Here is a 22,059-nt window from a genome sequence, read left to right as displayed (position 1 = left end):
CAGCTACAATACTCATTTACAACATGAACCATGTCTACACTGTATTTCTGATCAATTTGATGATATATTAATGGACAAAAAATGTGATTTTCTTTAAAAAACAAAGACATTTCTAAGCGACCACAAATTTTTGAACGGTAGTGTAAATTTTTGGGTTAGAATGGTAATTTTTTCAAATGTATTATTGAACCTTTATTTAACTAAGCAAGTCAGTTAAGAACCCATTCTTATTTACAATGACGGCCAAACCCGGACGACACTGGGTCAATTGTGCGCGGCTCTATGTGACTCCTAATTACAGCCAGTTGTGATATCAGGCTGCAATCGAACCAGGGTCTGTGGTAACGCCTCGAGCCCTGAGATGCAGTGCCTTAGACCGTTGTGCCACTCAGTATTACATCGTACTTACGTGAGTAGTGCTAACCCTTAACCCTAATTTTGGCATGGCCCGAGAGCTGTGAGTGGTTGTGAGTGTAGGAGAATTAGGAGAGAAGATGCTTCAACTAGTCAGTCATGATATCCATTGGAATCTGAGAGGCTGCATAGATAAATGGGGGCAGTCAGTTTCTGACTAAGCTAGGCTCTTGATGGAAAATAAATTACACTAGTTTGATTATTGGTGCTTGAAATGCTTGCATTTTTCTCTGGATATCTCCTCTGCTCCCAAGTCTCTCTCTTTTAAGGTCTTCTCGCTCTCTCTCTCTCGCTCTCTCTCAGACACACACACACACACACACACACACACACACACACACACACACACACACACACACACACACACACACACACACACACACACACACACACACACACACACACACACACACACACACACACACACACACACACACACACACACACACACACACACACACACACACACACACACACACACACACAGGTATTGCCAGGGCCCTGCATTGCTCTCTGCTGTGCAGGGATAGTAGTGAAGGTCCTCTGTATACAGACTTCAGAGCTCAGCTCAAGATTTCCATTCATTTCTGTGTGTTGCTGTTGTACCTGGGCCAACGGAACAGTGTGTGACCACTGCATGTCCGTTTCAGCTTTTCCTTGACGGCCTAAGTTAACCCTGTGAGATCCAAGGACAGATCCAAACAAGGGAAAATATATATTACCCTTCGGAAAAACTTGCAACAGGCCTCTGATTATGAAAATAATCCATATTTTGAATTTCAAGTTTGTAGAACACTTTTCTGGAAATGTTACAAAAATGCGACATTGGGCTGGCATCACTGGTAGGGAAATGATGTGGTAAGAAAGCTGTACAATTCAACTAAAATCACATCAAAATGGATCAAAGCATTTACATGTGATTGAAAATATTGTCTAACGATATACACATCTGAAATGAAGTCCCATTTGGTCTATTATCTTTTTATATATATTGTTTGTTTTTAGTTTTTTTTTTTTATGTGTGGAGGGAACAACAAAGTTACTCTTGAAGTATTTGGTTGTCCAATGAGATCAATCTCTCGAAATTGTCTATCAATATATGAATGTGGCCTAATGTCTCAGTTTTGCAACCTTTGAATTGGATACTTCAGGATTTTGCAATGAAGCCCTGTATCTACTTCCCCGGAGTCAGATGGACTCATGACTACCATTTCCTCTGCATACAGTTAGAGGTAGTTTTGCGAACCAATGCTAACGAGTATTAGCGCAATGACTAGAAGTCTATGGTATCTACTATCATTGCGCTAACGCTACTAAGTAATTACGCTGACGCAAGTCAGCAACTTCTTTCAAACTGTAAACGCAACATTAGACTTCAATTGGGTACTTCAGGATTTTGGCCATTAAGCCATTTATCTACTTTTCCAGAGTCAAATGAACTCATGGATACAATTGTTTTGTCTCTGCATCCAGTATGAAGGAAGTTAGAGATAGTTTTGGGAGCCAATGCTAACTAGCGTGAGAGCAATGACTGGAAGTCTATGGTATGTAGTATAGTATAAATATACAGTACCAGTCAAAAGTTTGGACAGCCCTACTCAGTCAATGGTTTTTCTTTATTTTTACTATTTTCTACATTGTACAATAATAGTGAAGACATCAAAATTTAGAAATAACACATATGGAATCATGTAGTAACCAGAAAAGTGTTAAACAAACCAAAATATATTTTTTTATTTGAGATTCTTCAAAGTAGCCATCCTTTGCCTTGATGACAGCTTTGCACACTCTTGGCACTCTTTATGAGATAGCCCTATATCATAAAAGACCAAGTCCATATATTACCTGATTCAGGAAACTAGGCGTATGTTGCAAGTCAAGACTTCACAGGGTGCCGTTTGAAAGTAAAACATATTTTTTGATCAAATTATTTTGGCAGAAATTCCTTCTCGAACATGTGAGAAGTGCCTCAATAACAAACAGTTATGCCATCTGTAAATATGAATAAAGTTGATCAATTGAATCCTACAGACGAAGAACCATATATGCGACAATTTTTCCATTTTAAGATAATCAGTTATATTTACAATATTCATTGTGTGTACATTTGGTGTTTTATGGTTGACAACAATTCCAACAACAATTGATATGTTTTTGTTATTTCAAAAAATACTTTATTTATTGCCATTTTAATTTTTAGAATGTGGAAGAACAGTTTATCTCCAGTGATGATCTCAGTTTGTGGAAGAACAGTATATCTCCAGTGATGATCTCAGTTTGTGGAAGAACAGTTTATCTCCAGTGATGATCTCAGTTTGTGGAAGAACAGTATATCTCCAGTGATGATCTCAGTTTGTGGAAGAACAGTTTATCTCCAGTGATGATTTCAGTTTGTGGAAGAACAGTTTATCTCCAGTGATGATCTCAGTTTGTGGAAGAACAGTATATCTCCAGTGATGATCTCAGTTTGTGGAAGAACAGTATATCTCCAGTGATGATCTCAGTTTGTGGAAGAACAGTTTATCTCCAGTGATGATCTCAGTTTGTGGAAGAACAGTTTATCTCCAGTGATGATTTCAGTTTGTGGAAGAACAGTTTATCTCCAGTGATGATCTCAGTTTGTGGAAGAACAGTATATCTCCAGTGATGATCTCAGTTTGTGGAAGAACAGTTTATCTCCAGTGATGATCTCAGTTTGTGGAAGAACAGTTTATCTCCAGTGATGATCTCAGTTTGTGGAAGAACAGTTTATCTCCAGTGATGATCTCAGTTTGTGGAAGAACAGTATATCTCCAGTGATGATCTCAGTTTGTGGAAGAACAGTTTATCTCCAGTGATGATCTCAGTTTGTGGAAGAACAGAATATCTCCAGTGATGATCTCAGTTTGTGGAAGAACAGTTTATCTCCAGTGATGATCTCAGTTTGTGGAAGAACAGTTTATCTCCAGTGATGATCTCAGTTTGTGGAAGAACAGTTTATCTCCAGTGATGATCTCAGTTTGTGGAAGAACAGTATATCTCCAGTGATGATCTCAGTTTGTGGAAGAACAGTTTATCTCCAGTGATGATCTCAGTTTGTGGAAGAACAGTTTATCTCCAGTGATGATCTCAGTTTGTGGAAGAACAGTTTATCTCCAGTGATGATCTCAGTTTGTGGAAGAACAGTTAATCTCCAGTGATGATCTCAGTTTGTGGAAGAACAATATATCTCCAGTGATGATCTCAGTTTGTGGAAGAACAGTTTATCTCCAGTGATGATCTCAGTTTGTGGAAGAACAGTTTATCTCCAGTGATGATCTCAGTTTGTGGAAGAACAGTTTATCTCCAGTGATGATCTCAGTTTGTGGAAGAACAGTTTATCTCCAGTGATGATCTCAGTTTGTGGAAGAACAGTTTATCTCCAGTGATGATCTCAGTTTGTGGAAGAACAGTTTATCTCCAGTGATGATCTCAGTTTGTGGAAGAACAGTTTATCTCCAGTGATGATCTCAGTTTGTGGAAGAACAGTTTATCTCCAGTGATGATCTCAGTTTGTGGAAGAACAGTTTATCTCCAGTGATGATCTCAGTTTGTGGAAGAACAGTATATCTCCAGTGATGATCTCAGTTTGTGGAAGAACAGTTTATCTCCAGTGATGATCTCAGTTTGTGGAAGAACAGTATATCTCCAGTGATGATCTCAGTTTGTGGAAGAACAGTTTATCTCCAGTGATGATCTCAGTTTGTGGAAGAACAGTTTATCTCCAGTGATGATCTCAGTTTGTGGAAGAACAGTTTATCTCCAGTGATGATCTCAGATTGTGGAAGAACAGTTTATCTCCAGTGATGATCTCAGTTTGTGGAAGAACAGTTTATCTCCAGTGATGATTTCAGTTTGTGGAAGAACAGTTTATCTCCAGTGATGATCTCAGTTTGTGGAAGAACAGTTTATCTCCAGTGATGATCTCAGTTTGTGGAAGAACAGTTTATCTCCAGTGATGATCTCAGTTTGTGGAAGAACAGTTTATCTCCAGTGATGATCTCAGTTTGTGGAAGAACAGTTTATCTCCAGTGATGATCTCAGTTTGTGGAAGAACAGTTTATCTCCAGTGATGATTTCAGTTTGTGGAAGAACAGTTTATCTCCAGTGATGATCTCAGTTTGTGGAAGAACAGTTTATCTCCAGTGATGATCTCAGTTTGTGGAAGTACAGTATATCTCCAGTGATGATCTCAGTTTGTGGAAGAACAGTTTATCTCCAGTGATGATCTCAGTTTGTGGAAGAACAGTTTATCTCCAGTGATGATCTCAGTTTGTGGAAGAACAGTTTATCTCCAGTGATGATCTCAGTTTGTGGAAGAACAGTTTGTGACATTTTGCATGACTCTTGTAAGATGTCCTTTTTTAACACCTGATATGATGTTTTAAGTACTTTCAAGTACAGATGCCCTTCATGTAAATAACTTAAATGCAATATGTAGTTAATTCATTAGTATGGAGGTTCATTTAAAGGTGGTATATCAACTTTAGCACTGATGACTTTTCTTAAAAGTTGAGTCATGAAATCTTAGTCTCATTTAAAACGAAGCCCTCAATGTGAACATACCATAGAATAACTACAAAAATAGAATACAATTAAATTAATTCAATCAAAACAAACACAACTTGTAAATATCAAATATGGATCAATGTGATGTGCCAATATGCATGTCCATTATGCAGGTCCCTAAGGTCAATATTACAAAACGTTCAGAAAACCATTCTCTTTGCATTTAACACTATGATCAGCAATTTAAAATTGCGTTAAACCCATGCTGAAGGCAAGACATGTCCTTCTGCACTGAGGTGACAGCAGTAAATAAGTAGTAACTGCTTAGAGTTCATGCTAAATGTGGTGACAGAGAGACGTACCGTATATTGTACTGAATAAAAAAAAGGTAATCAAGATCAAATGAATACTCACATACTGTATGTGATGACTTATTTGGTTTTAATTCATTCAGATGAAAAAAGGTCCAAATGATCACACACAAAATAAGTCTCAACAGAACACATTGTACATAACATTTTCTACACGAGGAACAACATCTTAAAATTAAATTAATTCAATATATTGTGCTGGTTCAAATCATACAGAAATGGATTCACATAGAAAGCACCTACTATACATTTAATTTCCTACAATAGGGGTGACATGTCTTCTGAAATGTATTCAGATTCAACATACTATACCAGGTTCAGGAGATCATAAACTCACAGAAAAAAAACGGTTAATTATGTAGCTTGGTTTAACAACAAATGATTCACTCTGCAGTGATTTATAAAAAGAGTGTGCAGCAGCTGGCAAGTAGTTGCACAGGTCATCAGATCTTGGTACTTGTTTTTTTGATGGGCAGAGGACTCTCATGTGCTCCAGGGCAGTGGCTTGCAAAATAGGGAGGTTGAGGTGTAGCTCCTTGTTTTGGTTTAGGAGATCAGCCACGATTTCCATCCCTCAAATAGACTGTGGCTCTGTCTGGCGTACAGATTCCAAGGATCCTCAACTGAAATTAGAACAGAAACATTTTAAGTTCCTGACATCAATAACAACTTTCACAGTCAAGCATTAGGATATTTTATTGTTAGAACAACATGTTGCATGTTGATGGGATGTTAGTCAACTATTCTCTGTGCAATACCTGTGACTTTTTACCACCTCACTGAGGTGGTCTGTAGTCCAGCTGGTCGCTTGATGACATAATCTGGGAGGTGCCTGAAGTCTTCACATTGCATCCTCATCACCTTGAATGGTTTTGCTGGTTGTGCTTCAAGTATCATCTTTGAAACATCATTTTTTTAAATATATTTTTTTTAACCTTTATTTAACTAGGCAAGTCAGTTAAGAACAAATTCTTATTTTCAATGACGGCCTAGGAACAGTGGGTTAACTGCGTGTTCAGGGGCAGAACGACAGATTTGTACCTTGTCAGCTCGGGGATTTGAACTTGCAACCTTCCGGTTACTAGGGTACCCTGCCGCCCCGGTGTATGAAGGACTGATTAGGGGTGTACATCACCCCCTGTAGATCCACAGAAATGACATGGCAGTCAGCATTGGCTTTAGCCCACTCAGTGTCACTTTGAAGCTGTGTGTCGGCCTTTTCGGCTTTTCGATGGTGCAACTCACGTTCAACTGCAATCTTCCTCTTCTCCTCTTCAGATGTTGCTGCTGACATCTTAGTGAAGAATGCATCACATTTGCCACAGGTGTCACTCCTGGGTTGGCCGAAATTGAGACTGTTTGAAAATGTCCCTACAAACCCAGAATTTTGCAGATGATGTGGTATTCTTCTCTTTGTAGAGTCGGTACATTTGCAACAAATTCAGATCAGGGTTGAGGTATTCTCTGTGTACATCCCCCTTCATCCGAGAGTAGTGGTTCTGGGGTTTTGGGAAAGATAGAATCTTTCCCTTGATGCCCTCTTTCACTGTAGCATATATCCGATGTGGCCTGTAAGGAGACAACAAGATGTTGTATTCTCTCAATGGTCTAGGGACCTGCCTTAGAGTGCAACTGTGTCGCTATAGCCGGGGTACAAATCACAGCCACGCCATTGCCGTTTGTGGCCGGGGGGTCCTGTAGGGCGGCGAAAATTAGGCCAGTGCCATCCGGTGGGAGGGCACTGGTGGGAGGGGGAAGGTATTTATATTTTTGTTTAAGAATTCGCTATACATCCATTCGATACTCTATGTTAATGTTTAGAAGATTGTTTAGAGCACTGCTATAGTGAAATAATTCAGGCTGGAATACATAGCGCATTACCTATTGCTATGCTTCCCACTTCCATCTTCTAAAGGAGACCGAGCCTCAGTAGTCTGATCTGGAGACCCTGCAACCTCACCTGCCTCAGCTTGAACTCCTAACTTTTCCTGAACAACCTGACCAAAACAATTACATTTCAATTAGCAGGTTCTTAAAAACTAGCACAGAGAATATAATATGTTTGTAATGGATATTCACATAGACATTAATTCATATTTTCACTAGCCTGAAGACAGCTGTTGGTTAGCTGGAACACAGACATGAAAGTGACCTTGCACACATTCAATCTCTGGCCTGCTTGCTGTACATGGTATTTGAAGGTTTGTTTCCGTCGTTTGTTCTCCTTTGTAATCCTCAGGTCTCCATTTCACCTCATGCTGCAATAAAAATTGACAATGATAAATTCAGAATTGAATATACCGTAGCACATTCAGGGTATTGCTTGATCAGGACCTCCATATTTCACACACTCCCGACCTATACACAGAATGAGTTTGCATTGCACCATTGTGTAACACTGCACTTTTAGAGTTAACATTAATGTACGTAGCATTACTGTCAAAGTTAAACTATGCACGTGTTCAATATAGCTATTGTAATAATAGGCGTTTTGTCTTATTTCTAACCGGTTCTAAGCCGGAGAGAATCAACACTTGATGTTTCTCGTATGGGACAGTGTAGAAACTGTTGAACGGATGCAGTCAACTTTCCACAATCCTTTCTGCACGTCGTGGAGCACATTAATTTCCTGCAGGATACAGTGTAATGTTACATAAAACTAGCTAGCTATTGTAGCCATGTCGAATCATCCGGTGGATGGAGAAAAAGTAACTAGCTATTTTTCTTCTATAATTTAGCAATAACATTTGTAACGATAATGTATAAGTTAGTAGCCAACAAACTTTAGCTAATACGTTTTCTCTATAGTTACAAATTAGACAGTTACTTACTGTCCTCCATAGCTAGCTAGCTAGCTTGATTGTTTGATATACGGTTCTTCCACATACCTCTTTTGGAAAGCTTTTCTCAGTTTTTTCTTAACCCTTACGATTTGTATAGGGTTTTCCCACATCCCGTAAGATCTTCCTTTGCCTGTCTTTCCATTCTTTTAGTTTTGTTTTACATTTCTTTCCCACATTTCGGCGATTTTCATCAGCAAATAGAAAAGTTGCGCGTGGAAAGCTTGTGAAACCGGTTCACTATAGAAAAAGGGTGTCCAATAATGATTTTTCATGTATATCTCTCTTTCTTTTTAAATTTTTATATGGTTCTTTGTCTGTAGGATTCAATTACAAGCCTAGTTGGTTTAGCCAAAGAAAAAGTGAGGAACCTTCCCACTAGCCATGATTAGCTGAGATAATGAGTGTGCTGGACATGCCGAGAGATGAGTTTCAGATTGGTCTGCAGTGTAGCATCTTGTGTCTATTTATAAAATGAGCTGCTTGTTATGTGTAGATAATCCTTTCTACAGCAGTTTTTTTTAAATATATAAAGTTAGTCATGGAGAACTGCAAATATGTTGCTACTGCTCTCAATAACATTGCTGCCCTGAATTTATCAGGTGCTATTGACAAAAGTCAGTGGATTGGGCCATGCTGACTCTCTCTCACGGAAGAAGTTGACCGAGTTTTGAAATCAGTGGAACACAACGATGGGCCAAACAAGCTGTGCAATCTAAACGGAAACAACACAGGACGTCTTATTTAATAAAAGGGGTTGCAGTCTGCTGTGAAGCTTTCATCCATGTTTGTGGGTAAGAATATAACCACAGCTTCAGATATCGTACGTTTCTAATTTTGTCAGAAAGTTGTTTTCATTGCAAGTTTAAGCTTGCTGTTAGCTAGCCAGCTGGAGTTCGATGGCTGGCTTACTAGCTAACATTGAACCTATTTGGTTAACTTTAGCTATCTATGACAATCGGATTGTACTGCTAGCAACGTTACTCTGTGGATTGGGATTATAGTTTATTTTTTAGCAGGCTAGCTAATGTTAAAGTGACATGTCTAAACAAAAGACCCCAAGTTAAAGCTTGCTGTTAGGTAACATTAACTTACGTGTGTACGTAAGATAACATTGAACCTATTTGGTTATCTTTGGCTAGCTATGACAATTGGTTTGTATTGCTATTTAAAGCTCGCTGTTAGCTAGCAAGCTGACATACGATGGCTGGCTTACTAGCTAACATTGAACCTATTTGGTTAACTTTATCTAGCTATGACAATCAGTTGGTATTGCTAGTTAAAGCTTGCTGTTAGCTAGCCAGCTGAAGTTAGATGGCTGGCTAGCTAGCTAACATTATGTGTATGAACTGTGTGTATTGATATCTCAGAATGCAATTTCGCATCTATTACAAATATTTTGGCATTATTATCTATCTGGAATTTGTTTTTCAGCATCAGTAGAACATGCCTGACTCTCCTCCACCAGTCATACAAGGAGAATGGTCTAATGCCTCCCATCAAAAAGAGAGCTGGCCCAAGCAAGCAAAGGCAGCAGCGCAGTCATCAACTACATGCACCATTTCTTCACCAACTACAGAGTTGGGGAAACATAGGTGGACCTGAATTGTGATAACTGCAGTGGCTAAAACAAGAACAAGTTTGTGCTCTGGTATTGTGCCTGGTCGGACCATGCACAAGCTCCACCACAGTCTGGACCTTCACTTCTTGATCACAGGCCATACTAAGTTTGCCCCCGATATAGATATACCAGAGTGAACACTTTGTTTTGAGATTGCTGGTATTGTGAAGGACATCACCGTGACAGGGGTCAACATCTCACATCTGGTTGGACTGGAGGATGGTACAGTGCTGGTGGACAGTTATGGCTGTCAACAACGCCTGACTCCGTACTTCAGACTGCTGCCACAAATCAAGCAGTACCAGCACTTCAGGTGAAAATCATTTTCATTGCATTGTGTGAGGTTACTCTTATCTGAACTTGGGAGGTGAATTGATGTTGTGCAGGGTCATAATTTCCTCTGATTTATTTTTGTGTGTTCCCTGTTTATTAATAGCTTCGATGCTCTGGTGCCTGGTGTTGTTGTCGCCAAGGATCGTTTGGACTATCGAGACCAGGTTTCAGCTAATGCGCAACACTGACATCCTTCCTCCCATAAATGGTCTGCCTGTACAAGCACCACCTGGACTGAACACAGCTAGATAAATGTATATTTTTGAGAAAATCAGGGAGCTTTGAGACAAAGAGGCTATGGACATCACATGCCCTGCACCAAAGTCAAGGGCAGAAAAGAAACAGGCTCTCCGAATATTGATAATGTGTGTGTGTAACAGTCTATAAAGTATGCTAATGTACTGTTGGGAAGGCATTTGGGCAGTGGTGTAAAGTACCTCAGTAAAAATACATTAAAGTACTACTTATGTATTTTTGGTGGTATCTGTACATTACTTTACTATTTATAATTTTGGCAAATTTTACTTTTATTTCACTACATTCCGAAAGAATATAATGTACATTTTTACTCCATACATTTTCCCTGACACCCAAAAATACTCATTACGTTTTGACACACTTAACAAGAGGAACATCCCGACCAGGGATGTTGATCTGCATTTGATCTTGCAGACTTACTAAACACAAATGCTTCTTTTGTAAATTATGTTTGTGTGTCTCTGGCTATCCGTCAATGAAAAAAGAAAAGAAAATTGGGGCGTCTAGTTTAATATAAGGAATTTGAAATGATTTATACGTTATACATTTAAGAAATTCCATTTTCTTTTGATACTTAAGTATTTTTTAAAACAAATATTTTTACTCAAGTAGTATTTTAAAGGGTGACTTTTACTTTTATTTCAGTCATTTTTTGTTAAGGTATCTTTACATTTACTCATGTACAGTGACAAGACAATGTGTGTGAACCCTTTGGAAGGACCTGGATTTCTGCATAAATTAGTCAGAACATTTGATCTGATCTTTATCTTAGTCACAACAATAGACAAACACAGTGTGCTTAAACTAATAACACACAAATTATTGTATGTTTCTTGTCTATATTGAATACATTATTTAAACATTCCCAGTGTAGGTCGGGAAAGGCTAACGACTTTTCCAAAAGCTAATTGGAGTCAGGAGTCAGCTAACCTGGAGTCCAATCAATGAGACAAGATTGGAGATGTTGGTTAGAGCTGCCTTGCTCTATAAAAACCACTCACAAATTTTCAGTTTGCTAACCACAAGAAGCATTGCCTGATGTGAACCATGCCTCGAACAAAAGAGATCTCAGAAGACCTAATATTAAGAATTGTTGACTTGCATTAATAAACTGGAAAGGGTTACGAAAGCATCTCTAAAAGCCTTGATGTTCATCAGTCCACTGTAAGACAAAATGTCTATAAATGGAGAAAGTTCAGCACTGTTGCTACTCTCCCTAGGAGTGGCCGTCCAGCGAAGATGACTGCAAGAGCACAGTGCAGAAGGCTCAATGAGGTTAAGAAGAATCCCAGAGTGTCAGCTAAAGACTTACAGAAATCATGATATGTTAAACACTAAACACGAATGGTTGTTCATGGGAGGACACTACGGACAAAGTTACTGCTGTCCAAAAAAAACATTGTTGCACGTCTGAAGTTCGCAAAAGAACACCTGGATGTTCCACAGCGCTTATGGCAAAATATTCTGCGGACAGATGAAACTAAAGTTGAGTTGTTTTGAATGGAACTATGTGACAAGAAAAAAATGTGCAACACACCAACATCAAAATCTCATCCCAACTGTAAAGTATGGTGGAGGGAGCATCAAGGTTTGGGGCTGCTTTGCTGCCTCAGGGCCTGGATAGGTTGCTATCATCAACGGAAAAATTAATTCCCAAGTTTAGGAGAATGTTAGGCTATCTGTCTGGCCAAATTGAAGCTCAACAGAAGTTGGGTGATGCAACAGGTCAATGACCCAAAACACAGAAGTAACCAGACATCCCAAGAATATTGCCAAACAGAAACTGTTTTGTAAAGAGGAATGGTCCAAAATTTCTCCTGCCACTGTATGTGTGTCTGGGTAAGCGTCATCAATTATTATTAGTATTTTTTCTAGGCAAGTCAATTAAGAACAAATTCCTATTTACAATGACATTCATTTAAAATGATGGCCTAATCTAATATTTATAAAATATTTTTATCTGGACACTTTCTGTTAACTTGGAATTGTTCCTTATTGTAGGCTACTACAACTTTTTGCCTTAATCTTTACTACACACTGTTTATCATGTGACCTCACATGTCAACCGTTAAAGATATAGATGGGTGGGGCTGGCTTAATAAGAGGGTGTGAACAATACTGAATGGGTGTAGACAAAGGAGAGCTCTCCAGTAGGTCCCAAAACATTCAAAGGCCCTTTTCTCAAAAGTGAGTTCACAAGTTTAGCAACATTCAAAGCAGAATTACTTGTTGATGATATACCATTTTGAAGCTCTGAGTATCTACTTTTATCCAATATAAAAAATTAAAAATAAATCACATTTTTCTACATAAGACTGAATCCAGATGGTGAGTCACATATGTAGGAACTTCTTCAAGATTGTAAGAAAATCATTCCAGGTGAAGCTGGTTGAGAGAATGCCAAGCCGTGTGCAAAGCTGTCAAGGCAAAGGGTGGCTACTTTGAAGATTCTCAAATATAAAATATATTTTGGTTTGTTTAACACCTTTTTGGTTACTACATGACTCCATGTGTGTTATTTCTTAGTTTTGATATCTTCACTATTATTGTACAATGTAGAAAATAGTCAAAATAGAAAAATAAACTTGAATGAGTAGGTGTGTCCAAACTTTCGGCTGCTCGTCTATGTGATGGGATGTTTAGACATTATGGACAGTATGTGGATAGAATATACAGTGCAGAAGAGGACTGGCCACCCCTCAAAGCCTGGTTCCTCTCTAGGTTTTCCCTTTCTAGGGAGTTTTTCCTAGCCTACATGCGTCTACACCTGCATTGCTTGCTGTTTGGGGTTTTAGGCTGGGTTTTTGTACAGCACTTTGATATATCAGCTGATGTAAATATTAATAAATTTGATATTTGAAAATACATAGGATATAATAGTATACAGTGCCTATTCAGAAAGTATTCAAACCCCTTTACTTTCTACACATTTTGTTACGTTACAGCCTTATCCTACAATGGATTTTAAAAAATACTAATCTACACACAATACCCAACAATGACAAAGCAAAACAAATAAATAATGAATTATCACATTTACATAAGTATTCATACCCTTTACTCAGCACTTTGTGGAAGCACCTCTGACAGTGATTACAGCCTCTAGTCTTCTAGAGTATGACGCTACAAGCCTGGTAAATCTGCATTTGGGCATTTTCTCCCATTCTACTCTGCTGATCCTCTCAAGCTCTGTCAGGTTGGGTAGGGAGTGTTGCTAATCAGCTATTTTCAGGTCTCTCCAGAGATGTTCGATCAGGTTCAAGTCCCAGCTCTGGTTGGTTTCAGGTGGATGGATTAAGTTGGCAAAGGAAAAATGGTCACGAACAGGCATGCAAAGAAATTTGTGCACATAATTTGAGAGCAATATGTTTTTGTGCGTATGGAACATTTCTGGGATCCTTTATTTCAGCTCATGAAACATGAGACCAACAATTTACATGTTGCATTTTATTTTTGTTCAGTGTACATAGTTGAAGTCGAAAGTTTACATACAACTTAGCCAAATACATTTAAACTCAGTTTTTCACAATTCCTGACATTTAATCCTAGTAATAATTCCCTGTCTTAGATCAGTTAGGATCACCACTTTTAAGAATGTGAAATGTCAGAATAATAGAAGAGAGAATAATTTATTTCAGCTTTTATTTCTTTCATCACATTCCCATTGGGTCAGAAGTTTACATACACTCAATTAGTATTTGATAGCGCCATTAAATTGTTTAAGTTGGGTCAAACGTTTCGGGTAGCCTTCCACAAGCTCCCACAATAAGTTGGGTGAATTTTGGCCCATTCCTCCTGATAGAGCTCGTGTAACTGAGTCAGGTTTGTAACCTCCTTACTCGCACACTCTTTTTCAGTTCTGCCCACAAAGTTTCTCTAGGATTGAGGTCAGGGTATTGTGATGGCCACTCCAATACCTTGACTTTGTTGTCCTTAAGCCATTTAGCCACAACGTTGGAATTATGCTTGGGGTCATTGTCCATTTGGAAGACCCATTTGCGACCAAGTTTAAACTTCCTGACTGATGTCTTGAGATGTTGCTTCAATATAGCCACATCATTTTCCTTCCTCATAATGCCATTTATTTTGTGAAGTGCACCAGTCCCTTCTGCAGCAAGCACCACCAAAACATGATCAAATCAAATGTATTTATATGGCCCTTCTCATATCAGCTGATATCTCAAAGTGCTGTACAGAATCCCAGCCTAAAACCACAAACAGCAAGCAATGCAGGTGTAGAAGCACAGTGGCTAGGAAAAACTCCCTAGAAAAGCCTAAACCTAGGAAGAAACCTAGAGAGGAACCAGGCTGAGGGGTGGCCAGTCCTCTTCTGGCTGTGCCGGGTGGAGATTATAACAGAACATGGCCAAGATGATCAAATGTTCATAAATGACCAGCATGGTCAAATAATAATAATCACAGTAGTTATCAAGATAGAACTGCCAAAGGGGGCGGAGTCGCAGTCTACTGCAGAGATAGCCTGCAAATTAATGTCAAACTTTCCAGGTCCATACCCAAACAGTTTGAACTACTAATTTTGAAAATGACTCTCTCCAGAAATAAGTCTCTCACTGTTACCGCCTGCTACCGACCACCCTCAGCTCCCAGCTGTGCCCTGGACACCATTTGTGAATTGATCGCCCTCCATCTAGCTTCAGAGTTTGTTCTGTTAGGTGACCTAAACTGGGATATGCTTAACACCCCGGCAGTCCTACAATCTAAGCTAGATGCCCTCAATCTCACTCAAATCATCAAGGAACCCACCAGGTACAACCCTAACTCTGTAAACAAGGGCACCCTCATAGACGTCATCCTGACCAACTGGCCCTCCAAATACACCTCCGCTGTCTTCAACCAGGATCTCAGCGACCACTTCCTCATTGCCTGTATCCGCCACGGAGCCGCAGTCAAACGACCACCCCTCATCACTGTCAAACGCTCCCTAAAACACTTCTGTGAGCAGGCCTTTCTAATCGACCTGGCCCGGGTATCCTGGAAGGACATTTTACATTTTTTTAGCAGACGCTCTTATCCAGAGCGACTTACATTGACCTCATCCCATCAGTTGAGGATGCCTGGTCACTTTTTTAAAGTAACTTCCTCACCATTTTAGATAAGCACATTCCGTTCAAAAAATGCAGAACCAAGAACAGATACAGCCCTTGGTTCACTCCAGACCTGACTGCCCTCGACCAGCACAAAAACATCCTGTGGCGGACTGCAATAGCATCGAATAGCCCCCGTGATATGCAACTGTTCAGGGAAGTCAGGAACCAATACACGCAGTCAGTCAGGAAAGCTAAGGCCAGCTTCTTCAGGCAGAAGTTTGCATCCTGTAGCTCCAACTCCAAAAAGTTCTGGGACACTGTGAAGTCCATGGAGAACAAGAGCACCTCCTCCCAGCTGCCCACTGCACTGAGGCTAGGTAACACGGTCTCCACCGATAAATCCATGATTATCGAAAACTTCAATAAGCACTTCTCAACGGCTGGCCATGCCTTCCGCCTGGCTACTCCAACCTCGGCCAACAGCTCTCCCCCCCCGCAGCTCCTCGCCCAAGCCTCTCCAGGTTCTCCTTTACCCAAATCCAGATAGCAGATGTTCTGAAAGAGCTGCAAAACCTGGACCCGTACAAATCAGCTGGGCTTGACAATCTGGACCCTCTATTTCTGAAACTATCTGCCGCCATTGTCGCAACCCCTATTACCAGCCTGTTCAACCTCTCTTTCATATCGTCTGAGATCCCCAAGGATTGGAAAGCTGCCGCAGTCATCCCCCTCTTCAAAGGGGGAGACACCCTGGACCCAAACTGTTATAGACCTATATCCATCCTGCCCTGCCTATCTAAGGTCTTCGAAAGCCAAGTCAACAAACAGGTCACTGACCATCTCGAATTACACCGTACCTTCTCCGCTGTGCAATCTGGTTTCCGAGCCGGTCACGGGTCCACCTCAGCTACACTCAAGGTACCAAACGATATCATAACCGCCATCGATAAAAGACAGTACTGTGCAGCCGTCTTCATCGACCTCGCCAAGGCTTTCGACTCTGTCAATCACCATATTCTTATCGGCAGACTCAATAGCCTCGGTTTTTCGGATGACTGCCTTGCCTGGTTCACCAATTACTTTGCAGACAGAGTTCAGTGTGTCAAATCGGAGGGCATGCTGTCCGGTCCTCTGGCAGTCTCTATGAGGGTGCCACAGGGTTCAATTCTCGGACCGACTCTTTTCTCTGTATATATCAATGATGTTGCTCTTGCTGCGGGCGATTCCCTGATCCACCTCTACGCAGACGACACCATTCTATATACTTTTGGCCCGTCATTGGACACTGTGCTATCTAACCTCCAAACGAGCTTCAATGCCATACAGCACTCCTTCCGTGGCCTCCACAACTGCTCTTAAACGCGAGTAAAACCAAATGCATGCTTTTCAACCGATCACTGCCTGCACCCGCATGCCCGACTAGCATCACCACCCTGGATGGTTCCGACCTTGAATATGTGGACATCTATAAGTACCTAGGTGTCTGGCTAGACTGCAAACTCTCCTTCCAGACTCACATCAAACATCTCCAATCAAAAATCAAATCAAGAGTCGGCTTTCTATTCCGCAACAAAGCCTCCTTCACTCACGCCGCCAAGCTTACCCTAGTAAAACTGACTATCCTACCGATCCTCGCTCCAGCAGGTGTATCTCACTGATCATCCCTAAAGCCAACACCTCATTTGGCCGCCTTTCGTTCCAGTACTCTGCTGCCTGTGACTGGAACGAACTGCAAAAATCGCTGAAGTTGGAGACTTTTATCTCCCTCACCAACTTCAAACATCAGCTATCCGAGCAGCTAACCGATCGCTGCAGCTGTACATAGTCTATTGGTAAATAGCCCACCCATTTTCACCTACCTCATTCCCATACTGTTTTTATACTGTTTTTTATTTATGTACTTTTCTGCTCTTTTGCACACCAATATCTCTACCTGTACATGACCATCTGATCATTTATCACTCCAGTGTTAATCTGCAAAATTGTATTATTCGCCTACCTCCTCATGCCTTTTGCACACATTGTATATAGACTGCCCATTTTTTTCTACTGTGTTATTGACTTGTTAATTGTTTACTCCATGTGTAACTCTGTGTTGTCTGTTCACACTGCTATGCTTTATTTTGGCCAGGTCGCAGTTGCAAATGAGAACTTGTTCTCAACTAGCCTACCTGGTTAAATAAAGGTGAAATAAAAAAAATAAATAAAATAGTTGTCGAGGGTGCAACAGGTCAGCACCTCAGGAGTAAATGTCAGTTGGCTTTTCATAGCCGATCATTGAGAGTATCTCTACCACTCCTGCTGTCTCTAGAGAATTGAAAACAGCAGGTCGGGACAGGTAGCACATCAGGTGAACAGGTCAGGGTTCCATAGCCGCAGGCAGAACAGTTGAAACTGGATCAGCAGCACAGCCAGGTGGACTGGGGACAACAAGGAGTCATCATGCCAGGTAGTCTTGAGGCATGGTCCTAGGGCTCAGGTACTCCGAGAGAAAGAAAGAAAGAAAGCACAGCCCCCACACCACTGGAGGGATATCTTCAACCACCAAATTACCATCCTGAGATAAGGCTGAGTATAGCCCACAAAGATCTCCGCCACGGCACAACCCAAGGGGGGGCGCCAACCCAGACAGGAAGACCACGTCAGTGACTCAACCCACTCAAGTGACACACCCCTCCTAGGGACGGCATGGAAGAGCACCGGTAGGCCAGTGACTCAGGCCCTGTAATAAGGTTAGAGGCAGAGAATCACAGTAGAGAGAGAGGAACCGGCCAGGCAGAGACAGTAAGGGCGGTTCGTTGCTCCAGTGCCTTTCCGTTCACCTTCACACTCCTGGGCCAGACTACACTCAATCATAGGACCTGCTGAAGAGATGAGTCTTCAGTAAAGACTGAAAAGTTGAGACCGAGTCTACGTCTCTCACATGGGTAGGCAGACCATTCCATAAAAATGGAGCTCTATAGGAGAAAGCCCTGCCTCCAGCTGTTTGCTTAGAAATTATAGGGACAATTAGGAGGCCTGCGTCTTGTGACCGCAGCGTACGTGTAGGTATGTACGGCAGGACCAAATAGTAAAGATAGGTAAGAGCAAGCTCGTGTATTGCTTTGTAGGTAAGCAGTAAAACCTTGAAATCAGTCCTTGCCTTAACAGGAAGCCAGTGTAGGGAGGCTAGCACTGGAGTAATATGATCAAATGTTTTGGTTCAAGTCAAGATTCTAGCAGCCGTATTTAGCACTAACTGAAGTTTATTTAGTGCTTTATCCAGGTAGCCGGAAAGTATAGCATTGCAGTAGTCTAACCTAGAAGTGACAAACGCATGGATTAATTTTTCTGCCTAATTGTTTTTGACAGAAAATGTCAGATTTTTGCAGTGGTACGTAGATGGAAAAAAGATGTTCTTGAAACAGTCTTGATATGTTCGTCAAAAGAGAGATTTTGGAGCTTCACCATGTTTCATCGAAATGTACAGATGTGTGTCATCCGCATAACAGTGAAAGTTAACATTATTATTGATTTCACTATTTAGTGAAATCAATAGTGGTCCTAAAACGGAACCTTGAGGAACACCGAAATTTACACTTGATTTGTCAGAGGACAAACCATCCACAGAGACAAACAGATATCTTTCCAACAGATAATATCTAAACCAGGCCAGAACTTGTCTGTGTAGAACAATTTGGGTTTACATTTACATTTACATTTAAGTCATTTAGCAGACGCTCTTATCCAGAGCGACTTACAAATTGGTGCATTCACCTTATGACATCCAGTGGGACAGTCACTTAACAATAGTGCATCTAAAACTTAGGGGGGGGTGGGGTGAGAGGGATTACTTAACCTATCCTAGGTATTCCTTAAAGAGGTGGGGTTTCAGGTGTCTCCGGAAGGTGGTGATTGACTCCGCTGTCCTGGCGTCGTGAGGGAGTTTGTTCCACCATTGGGGGGGCCAGGGCAGCGAACAGTTTTGACTGGGCTGAGCGGGAGCTGTACTTCCTCAGTGGTAGGGAGGCGAGCAGGCCAGAGGTGGATGAACGCAGTGCCCTTGTTTGGGTGTAGGGCCTGATCAGAGCCTGGAGGTACTGAGGTGCCGTTCCCCTCGCAGCTCCGTAGGCAAGCACCATGGTCTTGTAGCGGATGCGAGCTTCAACTGGAAGCCAGTGGAGAGAACGGAGCAGCGGGGTGACGTGAGAGAACTTGGGAAGGTTGAACACCAGACGGGCTGCGGCGTTCTGGATGAGTTGAAGGGGTTTAATGGCACAGGCAGGGAGCCCAGCCAACAGCGAGTTGCAGTAATCCAGACGGGAGATGACAAGTGCCTGGATTAGGACCTGCGCCGCTTCCTGTGTGAGGCAGGGTCGTACTCTGCGGATGTTGTAGAGCATGAACCTACAGGAACGGGCCACCGCCTTGATGTTAGTTGAGAACGACAGGGTGTTGTCCAGGATCACACCAAGGTTCTTGGCACTCTGGGAGGAGGACACAGTGGAGTTGTCAACCGTGATGGCGAGATCATGGAACGGGCAGTCCTTCCCCGGGAGGAAGAGCAGCTCCGTCTTGCCGAGGTTCAGCTTGAGGTGGTGATCCGTCATCCACACTGATATGTCTGCCAGACATGCAGAGATGCGATTCGCCACCTGGTCATCAGAAGGGGAAAGGAGAAGATTAATTGTGTGTCGTCTGCATAGCAATGATAAGAGAGACCATGTGAGGTTATGACAGAGCCAAGTGACTTGGTGTATAGCGAGAATAGGAGAGGGCCAAGAACAGAGCCCTGGGGGACACCAGTGGTGAGAGCGCGTGGTGAGGAGACAGATTCTCGCCACGCCACCTGGTAGGAGCGACCTGTCAGGTAGGACGCAATCCAAGCGTGGGCCGCGCCGGAGATGCCCAACTCGGAGAGGGTGGAGAGGAGGATCTGATGGTTCACAGTATCGAAGGCAGCCGATAGATCTAGAAGGATGAGAGCAGAGGAGAGAGAGTTAGCTTTAGCAGTGCGGAGCGCCTCCGTGATACAGAGGAGAGCAGTCTCAGTTGAATGACTAGTCTTGAAACCTGACTGATTTGGATCAAGAAGGTCATTCAGAGAGAGATAGCGGGAGAGCTGGCCAAGGACGGCACGTTCAAGAGTTTTGGAGAGAAAAGAAAGAAGGGATACTGGTCTGTAATTGTTGACATCGGAGGGATCGAGTGTAGGTTTTTTCAGAAGGGGTGCAACTCTCGCTCTCTTGAAGACGGAAGGGACGTAGCCAACGGTCAGGGATGAGTTGATGAGCGAGGTGAGGTAAGGGAGAAGGTCTCCGGAAATGGTCTGGAGAAGAGAGGAGGGGATAGGGTCAAGCGGGCAGGTTGTTGGGCGGCCGGCCGTCACAAGACGCGAGATTTCATCTGGAGAGAGAGGGAGAAAGAGGTCAGAGCATAGGGTAGGGCAGTGTGAGCAGAACCAGCGGTGTCGTTTGACTTAGCAAACGAGGATCGGATGTCGTCGACCTTCTTTTCAAAATGGTTGACGAAGTCATCTGCAGAGAGGGAGGAGGGGGGAGGGGGCGGAGGATTCAGGAGGGAGGAGAAGGTGGCAAAGAGCTTCCTAGGGTTAGAGGCAGAAGCTTGGAATTTAGCGTGGTAGAAAGTGGCTTTAGCAGCAGAGACAGAGGAGGAAAATGTAGAGAGGAGGGAGTGAAAGGATGCCAGGTCCGCAGGGAGGCGAGTTTTCCTCCATTTCCGCTCGGCTGCCCGGAGCCCTGTTCTGTGAGCTCGCAATGAGTCATCGAGCCACGGAGCGGGAGGGGAGGACCGAGCCGGCCTGGAGGATAGGGGACATAGAGAGTCAAGGGATGCAGAGAGGGAGGAGAGGAGGGTTGAGGAGGCAGAATCAGGAGATAGGTGGGAGAAGGTTTGAGCGGAGGGAAGAGATGATAGGATGGAAGAGGAGAGAGTAGCGGGGAGAGAGAGCGAAGGTTGGGACGGCGCGATACCATCCGAGTAGGGGCAGTGTGGGAGGTGTTGGATGAGAGCGAGAGGGAAAAGGATACAAGGCAGTGGTCGGAGACTTGGAGGGGAGTTGCAATGAGGTTAGTGGAAGAACAGCATCTAGTAAAGATGAGGTCGAGCGTATTGCCTGCCTTGTGAGTAGGGGGGGAAGGTGAGAGGGTGAGGTCAAAAGAGGAGAGGAGTGGAAAGAAGGAGGCAGAGAGGAAAGAGTCAAAGGTAGACGTGGGGAGGTTAAAGTCGCCCAGAACTGTGAGAGGTGAGCCGTCCTCAGGAAAGGAGCTTATCAAGGCATCAAGCTCATTGATGAACTCTCCGAGGGAACCTGGAGGGCGATAAATGATAAGGATGTTAAGCTTGAAAGGGCTAGTGACTGTGACAGCATGGAATTCAAAGGAGGCGATAGACAGTTTCCAATCGCTCCAAAAGAATGTGGTGATCGAAAGCAGCACTAAGGTCTAGGAGCACGATGACAGATGCAGAGCCTTGGTCTGACGCCATTAAAAGTTCATTTACCACCTTCACAAGTGCAGTCTCAGTGCTATGATGGGGTCTAAAACCAGACTGAAGCATTTGACATACATTGTTTGTCTTCAGGAAGGCAGTGAGTTGCTGTGCAACAGCTTTTTCTAAAAATTTTGAGAGGAATGGGAGATTCGATA

General features: G+C 42.4%; 2 long non-coding RNA genes across 2 annotated transcripts; one reads left to right on the top strand and one right to left on the bottom strand.

Moving 5' to 3' along the window:
- Positions 1–5,413: 5,413 nt before the first annotated feature.
- Positions 5,414–7,310, bottom strand: LOC123998773. Its single transcript, XR_006832330.1, has 3 exons — positions 7,194–7,310; positions 6,071–6,881; positions 5,414–5,935 (listed from the first exon to the last, which is right to left on the bottom strand). It is a non-coding gene; the product is annotated as an uncharacterized LOC123998773 (long non-coding RNA).
- A 1,450-nt stretch (positions 7,311–8,760) lies between these two features.
- On the top strand, positions 8,761–11,137 carry LOC123998821. Its single transcript, XR_006832344.1, has 3 exons — positions 8,761–8,946; positions 9,587–10,086; positions 10,210–11,137. It is a non-coding gene; the product is annotated as an uncharacterized LOC123998821 (long non-coding RNA).
- The last annotated feature ends 10,922 nt before the right edge of the window (positions 11,138–22,059 follow it).

Source organism: Oncorhynchus gorbuscha, linkage group LG16 (assembly GCF_021184085.1).
Source record: "Oncorhynchus gorbuscha isolate QuinsamMale2020 ecotype Even-year linkage group LG16, OgorEven_v1.0, whole genome shotgun sequence".
Lineage (NCBI taxonomy): Eukaryota > Metazoa > Chordata > Actinopteri > Salmoniformes > Salmonidae > Oncorhynchus > Oncorhynchus gorbuscha.
Note: the sequence above shows the minus strand (reverse complement) of the source record. Positions and strands in the feature narration are given on the sequence as shown.